The 15,168-nt window shown below is 38.0% G+C and overlaps 1 protein-coding gene across 1 annotated transcript in view; it reads right to left on the bottom strand.

The window, feature by feature from the left end:
• LOC128640578 (ovostatin-like) overlaps positions 1–15,168 on the bottom strand; it is a 242,508-nt gene that overhangs the window by 5,889 nt on the left and 221,451 nt on the right. The window lies entirely within an intron of this gene.

The raw sequence follows: 15,168 nt of genomic DNA, 5'->3' as shown, positions 1-15,168 counted from the left end.
AGATTATGAGTTTTGCGCCTAACAGGGTGCGAAATTAACGCCAAAAAATTTGCGTTCACTCTCCATAGCACTGCCATTACAAGTTACTGAAAAGCCTCCTTGTGCGTGCGATATGGTGGCGTAAAGCTCCATACCGCACAAAATCCAAGGGCTGCTTTGACGTGCTCGTGCACACTTTCTCCCACAGACATCAATGGGGAGAGAGTGTTAGAAAAAAAAATCTAACACCTGAAGTGTGGAATGAAAAATCTCCGTAACGCAGCTCCACTGATGTCTATGGGGGGAAAAAAAAGTTACGTTTAAACCTAACACCCAAACATAAACCCCAAGTCTAAACACCCCTAATCTGCCGCTTCCGACATCGCTGACACCTAAATAAAGTTATTAACCCCTAATATGAAGCTCCCGAAATCGCTGACACTAATTAAAGTTATTAACCCCTATTCGGCCGCTCCCCGAGATCGCCAACACTATAATAAAATTATTAAACCCCTATTCCGCAGCTCCCCGACATCACTGACACTATAATAAAGCTATCAACCCCTAATCTACCACTCCCCAACACTATAATAAAGTTATTAACCCCTAATCCGCCGCTCCCCAACATCGCTGACACTATAATAGTTATTAACCCATAAACCACTGGCCTCCCACATCACCGACACTAAATAAACCTATTAACCTCTAAACCTCCGGGCCCCCACATTGCTGCCACGAAATAAACCTATTAACCCCTAAACCTCCATCCCCTCACATTGCCGCTACTAAATAAACCTATTAACCCCTAAATTGCCAACCCCCCACATCGTAAAACACTAAATTAAACAATTAACCCCTAAACCTAATACCCCCCTAACTTTAAATTAAAATTACAATATAATTATCTTAAAATAAATAAAAACTTACCTGTGAAATTAAAGAAAAATATTTTTAAACTATAAATTAACCTAACATAATTATTCTAATAAAATAAAAAATATACCAATTAAAAAATCTAAATTACAAATTTAAAAAAAACCTTACACTACGAAAAAAAATAAAAAAATATAAAATTACAAAAAATAATAAACACTTAATTACAAAAAATAAAAAACACTAAGGTTAAAAAAAAATAATAAAGGAAATTATCAAAAATAAAAACAATTACACCTAATCTAATAGCCCTATAAAAATAAAAAAGCCCCCCAAAATAAAAACACCCCCTAGCCTGCAATAAACTACCAATATCCCTTAAAAGGGCCTTTTGTAGGGCATTGCCCTAAGTTAAACAGCTCTTTTACCTGGAAAAAAATGCAAAGTCCCCCCAACCAACCCCCCAAAATAAAAAACCTAACTCTAAAAAAACCTAAGCTACCCATTGCCAATAAAGGGGCATTTGTAAGGGTATTGCCCTTAAAAGGGCATTCAGCTTTTTTAAAATAGTCCAAAGACCTAATCTAAAAAAAAAAAAAAACACCTCAAAAAAACTAACACTAACCCCAGAATATCTACTCACGGTTCCTGAAGTCTGGACATCCATCTCCAACCAGTCGGTGAGAAGTCTTCATCCAGGGGGGTTAATAACTTTATTATAGTGTCGGCGATGTATATGTATATAATAATCGCGATGTGAGTGGTCGCCAGATTAAGGGTTAATAAGTTTTTTAAATAGTGTTTGTGATGCAGGAGGGTGGTTAATAGGTAGTTTATGGGTGTTAGTGTACTTTGTAACAGTTTGGTTATGAGTTTTGTGAAACATTTTTTTTTCCGCAAAACCATAACTACTGCTGTTAGATGGCGGTATGGATCGTGTCGGTATAGGCTGTAATGCAAGCATTTGAGCTGGACCGCACAACATGTAATACCGGCGCTATGAAAATCTTACACAAAAACATAATTTTTTGAATGCGGAATGGACGTTGCGTTACAGGCTAAAATGCTTGCGGTACAACTATACCGTCACGACTCGTAATATGCGTTCCTGGCCATTACGCTGTAATTGCCATTTTTTTAAAAGCCGCAAAGCAAAACTCGTAATCTAGCGAATGTTATTTGTTGTGCACTCTTATTAATGCATACATATTTACCACTAATACTCTATAGGGATCACCTATTAGGCAACATTTATTAACCAGTAAGTATCAGCCAATGAGCATTAGCAGGAAGTACCTATCAGCCAATTCCTATTAGCAGGAAGTATTTATCAGCCAGTGAGCACTAGTAGGAAGTACATATTAGCCAGTGAGCATTAGTAGGCAGTAGCTATCAGACAATGATCATTAGAAGGAAGTATTTATCAGCAAGTTAGCATTAGCAGGAAGTTCCTATCAGCCAGTGACTATTAGCAGGAAGTACCTATCAGCCAATGACTATTACCAGGAAATACCTATCAGTCAATGACTATTATTAGGAAGTTCTTATTAGCCAGTGACTATTAGCAGGAAGTACCTATCAGCCAATGCCTATTAGCAGGAAGTACCTATCAGCCAATGCCTATTAGCAGGAAGTATCTATCAGCCAATGCCTTTTAGCAGGAAGTACCTAACAGCCAATGACTATTAGCAGGAAGTATCTAGCAGCCAATGCATATTAGCAGGTATTACCTAACAGTATCAGCCAGAGACTATTAGCAGGGCGTTCCTATCAGCCAATGACTATTAGCAGGAAGTACCTATCAGCCAATGATTATAAGCAGTAAGTACCTATTAGCCAATGCCTTTTAGCAGGAAGTACCTATCAGCCAATGCCTATTAGCAGGAATTAGCTAGCAGCAAATGCATATGAGCAGGAAGTACCTAACAGTATCAGCCAGTGACTATTAGCAGGGAGTTCCCATCAGTCAATGACTATTAGCAGAAAGTACCTAACAGCCAATGACTATTAGTAGGAAGTACCTAACAGCCAATGACTATTAACAGGAAGTAACTATCAGCCAATGACTATTAGCAGGAAGTACCTATTAGCCAATGCCTTTTAGCAGGAAGTACCTATCAGCCAATGACTATTAGCAGGAAGTACCTATAAGCCGATGCCTATTAGCAGGAAGTACCTATAAGCCAATGACTATTAGCAGGAAGTATCTATCAGCCAATGCCTATTAGCAGGAAGTTCCTATCAGCCAAGGACTATTAGCAGGAAGTACCTAACAGCCAATGACTATTAACAGGAAGTACCTATCAGCCAATGACTATTAGCAGGAAATACCTATCAGTCAATGCCTATTAGCAGGGAGTATCTAGCAGCCACTGCATATTAGCAGGAAGTGTCTACAGTATCAGTCGCTGACTATTTGCAGGGAGTACCTATCAGCCAATGACTATTAGCAGGAAGTACCTAACAGCCAATGACTATTAGCAGGAAGTACCTAACAGCCAATGACTATTAACAGGAAGTACCTATCAGTCAATGACTATTAGCAGGAAGTACCTATCAGCCAATGACTATTAGCAGGAAGTACTTATAAGCCAATGCCTATTAGCAGGAAGTACATATCAGCCAATGACTATTAGCAGGAAGTACCTATCAGCCAATGCCTATTAGCAGGACGTTCCTATCAGCCAATGCCTATTAGCAGGACGTTCCTATCAGCCAAGGACTATTAGCAGGCAGTATCTATCAGCCAAGGACTGTTAGCAGGAAGTACCTATCAGTCAATGACTATTAGCAGGAAGTTCCTATCAGCCGAGAACTATTAGCAGGCAGTATCTCTCAGCCAAGGATTGTTAGCAGGCAGTATCTCTCAGCCAATGACTATTAGCAGGAAGTACCTATCAGCCAATGACTATTAGCAGGAAGTACCTATCAGCCAATTACTATTAGTAGGAAGTCCACTGCTGATACAGTGGTATTATTTGCAATTTATATTTTAAAAAAAACCATAATGTCATATTTTTTTTATGAAAAGCAAAATGGCTTAATGTTTAGCTGCTGCTGCTGCTCTTTTTTGTAGATTACAGAACGGTTTGGAGTATAGGGTCACTTTTAATGTGCTGACACAATTAATATAATCTGTAGTAATGTAATTAATTATGGGGTCTTCAATATTAAAAAACTGGAATTACTATTTTTTTTTCCTGTTAACAAAGAAATCACAACCAAGAACATCCGAGAGTGGTTATTAGATTAAAGGGGGTAATCAATGTGTGTGTTTTGTAATTGGATAGAGCAGTGTTCCTGATATATATTAGACAATCTGATGTAATTGCATATGGGCATGGTGGCTATACTGGGCATTTGGCTTTTAAAACTGTTAATATTTTAAAAGTATTTTTTATTTCATGAAGAAAACCTAATTTTCCATTTTTACAAGATTTTCATCTAAAATTAAAAAGCGTATAGCAGGATATTAAAGAAATAGGAAACTCAAAAAATGTTTATATCTGATTAGAAACATTTCAAAATAAAATTACAGTTTCGAATAAACACCTATTAAATCATTCCTAGCATTTACATGTATTTTACAGTTAAAAATATTATTATCGCTTAACCTACTTTTATGCTCATTATGCAGGCCTTATTACGATGGTCCTAGGTAGGACCATCATGGCGTCCCGCATGCACAGTTCTTCTTCCCTGTAAACTCACGCAATCGCATGTGCATAAGATATCCCATCTCACCTCTGCCTTGAGCTGCGTTATCAACATCAGCGAGTAATCTGCACATGCGCGCATTAAGGTTAACAAAGATGTCGGACAGGAATGTTTTGCTTAAATGTGCATGCGATAGGTAAGTAACACAAGTTCCAATGCTATATTCAGCACAAGATAGGATCATGAATATTATATTTAAGGTATGTCTACTGCAGCACTATTGGATGTAGTGTGATGAAGAAGCTGGGCCATACTCAGCCTACTTTTATGGGTGACATTGCAGCACAGTTTTAGAGAATAAAAAATACGATTTTAAGATATTTAGAAGCTTTGTACTATAATAAGTATTCATCTATGCTTTTATATATATACTAGTCCTAAAGCCCGTTCACACGGGCCATGTTGTGCAGAGAGTGAGTCTCTCTCTCTCTCCAATCGCGGAGGTGCGCGTGCGAGGTCGGGTGGGTGCGCGTGCGATCAGCTGTGTGCTTTCTAAGGCCAAGTGTTTGTCTCTACTGCGCATGACAGCTTCAGACAAACACTTGGCCTTTTATAATATAGGATGGCTGTTTGAAAATATGTATTACCCTTTAATAACGCTGCAACTCATCTCAGCTTCTATAGTTCTCGCACTGTATATCGTAAAACTGCTAATGACAAGGTTTAAACTATTGTCCAAACCTCACTGTACAGATGGAGATTCGTCTCTTTGTCTAACTCTTACTAATGTAGGGAGAGCGCGACATGAGGTTCTAGGCACTGTAAATAATATGGGGTGGGGTTTAAACATGAGTTTTGTGACTTCTGTTTTCTGTAAAAACCTGTGCAAAAGGTCTTGGTTGTAAGCCAAATAGTGCAGGGAACAGCAACACATTTCTTTCAATTCAGGCAGAGTTAAGGGTCAGCTGTCCCCCTATAGACAGTGCAGGGTCAGCTTTCCCCCTATAGACAGTGCAGGGACAGCTTTGCCCCTATAGACAGTGCAGGGTCAGCTTTCCCCCTATAGACAGTGCAGGGTCAGGTTTCCCCCTATAGACAGTGCAGGGTCAGCTTTGCCCCTATAGACAGTGCAGGGTCAGCTTTGCCCCTATAGACAGTGCAGGGTCAGCTCTCCCCCTATAGACAGTGCAGGGTCAGCTCTCCCCCTGTAGACAGTGCACGGTCAGCTCTCCCCCTATAGACAGTGCAGGGTCAGCTCTCCCCCTATAGACAGTGCAGGGTCAGCTCTCCCCCTGTAGACAGTGCAGGGTCAGCTTTCCCCTATAGACAGTGCAGGGTCAGCTTTCCCCTATAGACAGTGCAGGGTCAGCTCTCACTCTGTAGACAGTGCAGGGTCAGCTCTCCCCCTATAGACAGTGCAGGGTCAGCTCTCCCCCTGTAGACAGTGCAGGGTCAGCTCTCCCCCTATAGACAGTGCAGGGTCAGCTCTCCCCCTATAGACAGTGCAGGGTCAACTCTCCCCTGTAGACAGTGCAGGGTCAGCTTTCCCCCTATAGACAGTGCAGGGTCAGCTCTCCCCCTATAGACAGTGCAGGGTCAGCTCTCCCTCTATAGACAGTGCAGGGTCAGCTCTCCCCCTGTAGACAGTGCAGGGTCAGCTCTCACTCTGTAGACAGTGCAGGGTCAGCTCTCCACCTGTAGACAGTGCAGGGTCAGCTTTCCCCCTATAGACAGCGCAGGGTCATTCGTCCCCCTATAGACAGTGCAGGGTCAGCTCTCCCCCTGTAGATAGTGCAGGGTCAGCTTTCCCCCTATAGACAGTGCAGGGTCAGCCCTCCCCCTGTAGACAGTGCAGGGTCAGCCGTCCCCCTGTAGACAGTGCAGGGTCAGCCGTATCCCTATAGACAGTGCAGGGTCAGCCGCCCCCCTGTAGACAGTACAAGAAGATAAGGAATACTCTAGCCTTGAATATATGTGTTTAAAAAGGGACCTTTATTGGTTTACATGGTCCAAAGTACAAACACAACAACGTTTCGACCCTCTATCAGGTCCTTAGTCATGTTGTAAACAAATAAAGGTCCCTTTTTAACCCTTTTGTGACAGGGCTAAAGTGCCTACATTGGAACAACTGTAAAACTACCTATTAACCCCTAAACCAAGGCACTCCTGCATCGCAAAAACACTAAAATAAAATTATTAACCCCTAATCTGCCGCTCTGGACATCGCCGCCACTTAAAAAATGTATTAACCCCTATTCCGCCGCTTCCGACATTGTTGCATTTATAATAAACCTATTAACCCCTAAACCGCAGTCCTCCCCCATCGCAAGCACTATTTAAACATTATTAACCCCTAATCTGCCTTCCGTCCACACCGCCGCTATAATAAACCTAATAACCACTAAACCACAAGCCCCCCACAACGAAATATACTAAATTAAACTTTTAACCCCTAAACCTCTGGCCTCCCACATCACTACATAAATATATTAACCCTAACATAACCCCAAGCCTAACCCTAACTTTAACACCCCCTAACTTAAATATAATTAAAATAAATCTAAATAAAACTTACAATTATTACCTAAATAATTCCTATTTAAAACTAAATACTTACCCATAAAATAAAACCTAAGCTAGCTACAATATAACTAATAGTTACATTGTATCTATCTTAGGTTTTATTTTTATTTCACAGGTAGGTTTGTATTTATTTTCACTAGGTAGACTAGTTAGTAAATAGTTATTAACTATTTACTAACTACCTAGCTAAAATAAATTTACCTGTAAATAAAACCTAACCTGCCTTACACTAAAACCTAACATTACAATCAAATAAAATAAATTAAATTAATTAAACACAAAATTATACGAAAATTATATTAATCAAATTCGAAATTTTCAAAAATAAAAACAAATTACTCCTAATATAATAGTCCTATCAAAATAAAAAAGCCTCCCCCAAAATAAAAAAAAAAACCTAGTCTACACTAAACTGCCAATAGCCTTTAAAAGGGCCTTTTACAGGGCATTGCCCCAAAGAAATCAGCTTTTACCTGTAAAAAAAAATACAAACACCCCCAACAGTAAAACCCACCACCCACACAACCAAACCCCCCAAATAAAACCTATCTAAAAAACCTAAGCTAACCATTGCCCTGAAAAGGGCATTTGGATGGGCATTGCCCTTAAAAGGGCATTTAGCTCTTTTACATTGCCCAAACCCTAAGCTAAAAATAAAACCCACCCAATAAACTCTTAAAAAAAACTAACACTAACCCCCGAAGATCCACTTACAGTTTTCAAAGACCGGACATCCATCCTCATCCAGTCGGCAGAAGTCTTCATCCAAGCGGGCAGAAGTCTTCATCCAGGCGGCATCTTCTATCTTTATCCATCCGGTGCGGAGCGGGTCCATCTTCAAGACATCCAGCATGGAGCATTCTCTTCTTACGATTGCCACTGGTAAATGAAGTTTCCCTTTAGTGACGTCATCCAAGATGGCGTCCCTTACATTCCGATAGGCTGATAGAATCAGCCACTAGGAATTAAAGGGGAAAACATGTTATTGGCTGTTGCAATCAGCCAATAGGATTGAGCTTTCATCCTATTGGCTGATCCAATCAGCCAATAGAATGCAAGCTCAATCCTATTGGCTGATTGGATCAGCCAATAGGATGAAAGCGCAATCCTATTGGCTGATTGCAACAGCCAATAGGATTTTTTCCCCTTTAATTCCTATTGGCTGATAGAATTCTATCAGCCAATCGAAATGTAAGGGACGCCATCTTGGATAACGTCACTTAAAGGGAAACTTCATTTACCAGCAGCGATCGTAAGGAGAGGATGCTCCGTGCCAGATGTCTTGAAGATGGACCCGCTCCGCGCTGGATGGATGAAGATAGAAGATGCCGCCTGGATGAAGACTTCTGCCCGCTTGGATGAAGACTTCTGCCGGCTTCGATGAGGACTTCTGCCCGCTTGGATAAAGACTTCTGCAGCCTGGATGAGAATGGATGTCAGGTCTTCGAAAACTGTAAGTGGATCGTCGGGGGTTAGTGTTAGTTTTTTTCTAAGGGTTTATTGGGTGGGTTTTATTTTTATCAAGGTAAAATAGCTAAATGCCCTTTTAAGGGCAATGCCCATCCAAATGCCCTTTTCAGTGCAATGGTTAGCTTAGGTTTATTTAAATAAGTTTTTATTTGGGGGGTTTGGTTGTGTGGGTGGTGGATTTTACTGTTGGGGGGTTGTTTGTATTTTTTTTTACAGGTAAAAAAGCTGATTTCTTTGGGCCAATGCCCTGCAAAACGCCCTTTTTAAGGGCCATTGACAGTTTAGTGTAGGCTATGGGGGGGGGGGGTTATTTGGGGGGGGGCTTTTTTATTTTGATAGGAATATTAGATTAGGAGTAATCCATTTTTATTTTTGATAATTTCATTTTTTATTTTGTGTAATTTAGTGGGGGAGTTTTGTAATTTAGATAATTGTATTTGATTAATTTAATTTATTTTATTGTAATGTTAGTTTTTAGTATAAGGCAGGTAAGGTTTTATTTTACAGGTAAGTTTGTATTTATTTTAATTAGGTAGCTAGTAAATAGTCAATAACTATTTAATAACTAGTCTACCCAGTTAAAATAGGGGCAGATTAGGGGTGTTTAGATGTGGTTTTTATGTTAGAGTGTTAGGTTTAAGCGTAACTTTTTCTTTCCCCATAGACATCAATGGGGCTGCGTTACGGAGCTTTTCATTCCGCGATAGCAGGTGTTGAGCATTTTTTTAGCCGAATCTCCCCATTGATGTCTATAGGGAAGTAGTGCACAAGCACGTCAAAGCAGCGCTTTTATTTGGGTGAGGTATGGAGCTCAACACCACCATATCGCCCGCTCAAGCTGGGTTTTTCAAAACCTGTAATAGTAGCGCTATGAAAGGTGAGGGATGAAAATAACGTACACGGAATTAGCGAGCAGACATAACGCCATAACTTGTAATTTAGCTGTTTGTTAGCTGTACAGAATATCATGTATCTGTCTATTAAATACATAGGGGCCAATTTACCAAAGTGCGAGCTGACATGATACGATGTAGCGTATCATGTCCGCCGCACATCGATAAATGCCGACAGCATACACTGTCAGCATTTATCATTGCTCAAGCAGTTCTTGTGAACTGCTTGTGCAATGCCACCCCCTGCAGATTCAAGGCCAATCATCCGCTAGCAGGGGGTGTCAATCAGCCTGATCATAGGATCGGGCGGATTGATGTCCGCAGCCTCAGAGCAGACGGACAAGTTATGGATCAGTGGTCTTTAGACCGCTGCTTCATAGCTGCTGTTTCCGGTGAGCCTGAAGGCTCGCGGGGAAACAGGGTCATCAAGCTCCATTAGGACCTTGATAATTCGGCCCCATATACTGTACATATGTAAATATCTGTTGCGCTTACTACTGAGGGACTATACAATAGTGCTGAATATAGGTTTAATGACCATATATGGATATATACTGTACATATGTAAATATCTGTCACGCTTACTACTGAGGGACTATACAATAGTGCTGAATATAGGTTTAATGACCATATATGGATATATACTGTACATATGTAAATATCTGTCACGCTCACTACTGATGGACTATACAATAGTGCTGAATATAGGTTTAATGACCACATATGGATATATACTGTACATATGTAAATATCTGTCACGCTTACTACTGAGGGACTATACAATAGTGCTGAATATAGGTTTAATGACCATATATGGATATATACTGTACATATGTAAATATCTGTCACGCTCACTACTGAGGGACTATACAATAGTGCTGAATATAGGCTTAATGACCATATATGGATATATACTGTACATATGTAAATATCTGTCACGCTTACTACTGAGGGACTATACAATAGTGCTGAATATAGGTTTAATGACCATATATGGATATATACTGTACATATGTAAATATCTGTCACGCTTACTACTGAGGGACTATACAATAGTGCTGAATCTAGGTTTAATGACCATATATGGATATATACTGTACATATGTGAATATCTGTCACGCTCACTACTGAGGGACTATACAATAGTGCTGAATATAGGTTTAATGACCATATATGGATATATACTGTACATATGTAAATATCTGTCACGCTTACTACTGAGGGACTATACAATAGTGCTGAATATAGGTTTAATGACCATATATGGATATATACTGTACATATGTAAATATCTGTCACGCTTACTACTGAGGGACTATACAATAGTGCTGAATATAGGTTTAATGACCATATATAGATATATACTGTACATATGTAAATATCTGTCACGCTTACTACTGAGGGACTATACAATAGTGCTGAATATAGGTTTAATGACCATATATGGATATATACTGTACATATGTAAATATCTGTCACGCTCACTACTGAGGGACTATACAATAGTGCTGAATATAGGTTTAATGACCATATATGGATATATACTGTACATATGTAAATATCTGTCACGCTTACTACTGAGGGACTATACAATAGTGCTGAATATAGGTTTAATGACCATATATGGATATATACTGTACATATGTAAATATCTGTCACGCTCACTACTGAGGGACTATACAATAGTGCTGAATATAGGTTTAATGACCATATATGGATATATACTGTACATATGTAAATATCTGTCACGCTTACTACTGAGGGACTATACAATAGTGCTGAATATAGGTTTAATGACCATATATGGATATATACTGTACATATGTAAATATCTGTCACGCTTACTACTGAGGGACTATACAATAGTGCTGAATATAGGTTTAATAACCATATATGGATATATACTGTACATATGTAAATATCTGTCATGCTTACTACTGAGGGACTATACAATAGTGCTGAATATAGGTTTAATGACCATATATGGATATATACTGTACATATGTAAATATCTGTCACGCTCACTACTGTGGGACTATACAATAGTGCTGAATATAGGTTTAATGACCATATATGGATATATACTGTACATATGTAAATATCTGTCACGCTTACTGCTGAGGGACTATACAATAGTGCTGAATATAGGTTTAATGACCATATATGGATATATACTGTACATATGTAAATATCTGTCACGCTCACTACTGAGGGACTATACAATAGTGCTGAATATAGGTTTAATGACCATATATGGATATATACTGTACATATGTAAATATCTGTCACGCTTACTACTGAGGGACTATACAATAGTGCTGAATATAGGTTTAATGACCATATATGGATATATATTGTACATATGTAAATATCTGTCACGCTCACTACTGAGGGACTATACAATAGTGCTGAATATAGGTTTAATGACCATATATGGATATATACTGTACATATGTAAATATCTGTCACGCTTACTACTGAGGGACTATACAATAGTGCTGAATATAGGTTTAATGACCATATATGGATATATACTGTACATATGTAAATATCTGTCACGCTTACTACTGAGGGACTATACAATAGTGCTGAATATAGGTTTAATGACCATATATGGATATATACTGTACATATGTAAATATCTGTCACGCTTACTACTGAGGGACTATACAATAGTGCTGAATATAGGTTTAATGACCATATATGGATATATACTGTACATATGTAAATATCTGTCACGCTCACTACTGTGGGACTATACAATAGTGCTGAATATAGGTTTAATGACCATATATGGATATATACTGTACATATGTAAATATCTGTCACGCTTACTGCTGAGGGACTATACAATAGTGCTGAATATAGGTTTAATGACCATATATGGATATATACTGTACATATGTAAATATCTGTCACGCTCACTACTGAGGGACTATACAATAGTGCTGAATATAGGTTTAATGACCATATATGGATATATACTGTACATATGTAAATATCTGTCACGCTTACTACTGAGGGACTATACAATAGTGCTGAATATAGGTTTAATGACCATATATGGATATATATTGTACATATGTAAATATCTGTCACGCTCACTACTGAGGGACTATACAATAGTGCTGAATATAGGTTTAATGACCATATATGGATATATACTGTACATATGTAAATATCTGTCACGCTCACTACTGAGGGACTATACAATAGTGCTGAATATAGGTTTAATGACCATATATGGATATATACTGTACATATGTAAATATCTGTCACGCTCACTACTGAGGGACTATACAATAGTGCTGAATATAGGTTTAATGACCAAATATGGATATATACTGTACATATGTAAATATCTGTCACGCTCACTACTGAGGGACTATACAATAGTGCTGAATATAGGTTTAATGACCATATATGGATATATACTGTACATATGCAAATATCTGTCACGCTCACTACTGATGGACTATACAATAGTGCTGAATATAGGTTTAATGACCACATATGGATATATACTGTACATATGTAAATATCTGTCACGCTCACTACTGATGGACTATACAATAGTGCTGAATATAGGTTTAATGACCATATATGGATATATACTGTACATATGTAAATATCTGTCACGCTCACTACTGATGGACTATACAATAGTGCTGAATATAGGTTTAATGACCATATATGGATATATACTGTACATATGTAAATATCTGTCACGCTCACTACTGTGGGACTATACAATAGTGCTGAATATAGGTTTAATGACCATATATGGATATATACTGTATATATGTAAATATCTGTCATGCTCACTACTGTGGGACTATACAATAGTGATGAATATAGGTTTAATGACCATATATGGATATATACTGTACATATGTAAATATCTGTCACGCTCACTACTGAGGGACTATACAATAGTGCTGAATATAGGTTTAATGACCATATATGGATATATACTGTACATATGTAAATATCTGTCACGCTCACTACTGAGGGACTATACAATAGTGCTGAATATAGGTTTAATGACCATATATGGATATATACTGTACATATGTAAATATCTGTCACGCTCACTACTGAGGGACTATACAATAGTGCTGAATATAGGTTTAATGACCATATATGGATATATACTGTACATATGTAAATATCTGTCACGCTCACTACTGAGGGACTATACAATAGTGCTGAATATAGGTTTAATGACCATATATGGATATATACTGTACATATGTAAATATCTGTCACGCTCACTACTGAGGGACTATACAATAGTGCTGAATATAGGTTTAATGACCATATATGGATATATACTGTACATATGTAAATATCTGTCACGCTCACTACTGAGGGACTATACAATAGTGCTGAATATAGGTTTAATGACCATATATGGATATATACTGTACATATGTAAATATCTGTCACGCTCACTACTGAGGGACTATACAATAGTGCTGAATATAGGTTTAATGACCATATATGGATATATACTGTACATATGTAAATATCTGTCACGCTCACTACTGAGGGACTATACAATAGTGCTGAATATAGGTTTAATGACCATATATGGATATATACTGTACATATGTAAATATCTGTCACGCTCACTACTGAGGGTCTATACAATAGTGCTGAATATAGGTTTAATGACCATATATGGATATATACTGTACATATGTAAATATCTGTCACGCTCACTACTGATGGACTATACAATAGTGCTGAATATAGGTTTAATGACCATATATGGATATATACTGTACATATGTAAATATCTGTCACGCTCACTACTGAGGGACTATACAATAGTGCTGAATATAGGTTTAATGACCATATATGGATATATACTGTACATATGTAAATATCTGTCACGCTCACTACTGAGGGACTATACAATAGTGTTGAATATAGGTTTAATGACCATATATGGATATATACTGTACATATGTAAATATCTGTCACGCTTACTACTGAGGGACTATACAATAGTGCTGAATATAGGTTTAATGACCATATATGGATATATACTGTATATCTCTAACAACATATTTCCTAATCTAATAATCACAAACATGTAGTTTTGTACTTTTCAAAAACCTTTGCATGCTGAATTCAATATGCCCATTTTGTTGTCAGAATAAATTAGTGCAAAACCGTCTGGTGAATTAAGATCACCAAACTCGATGCTTTATATGTATCCTATGATCGCTATCAGCATGAATCCAATCTTAACTTTTCCCAATAAGAAAAGGGAGTTTTTATTTTCATTGTAAAAACAAACACTTGAAGACGATAAACAGATGATTAAGAGGGTCTGAAAGATTGTTATTGACCCCTATATCTAATAATGCCCCATCAGCAATCTTGAAGAGGTGCAGATTTTCAATTTGATTACATTTATGTTCCGGATTTGTGACTTAAATACAGACATTTAAATTGTTTTGCTAAAGAATAACATATCAACCAATGCTCAACATTTTCAATATAAATTAACATCTTGATTGCTGCAAGTATTTTTGAAGAGTCAAACTCCCTCTGCCACATGCATTGTTTGGAGGAGGTAATTCTGGCTCAAGTCTGTAGCTGGCAAGGCTACCCACATTAATGATATTAGTTTAGAGTGCATTTTTTTACAGTTGTTATATGCTGAAGCCAATTTAGGACATGCATGTAGCAGGGTGAGCCC

The sequence above is a fragment of the Bombina bombina genome, chromosome 9, assembly GCF_027579735.1.
Source record: "Bombina bombina isolate aBomBom1 chromosome 9, aBomBom1.pri, whole genome shotgun sequence".
In the NCBI taxonomy this organism is placed as follows: Eukaryota; Metazoa; Chordata; class Amphibia; order Anura; family Bombinatoridae; genus Bombina; species Bombina bombina.
This window is presented reverse-complemented; position numbering and strand designations above follow the sequence as displayed.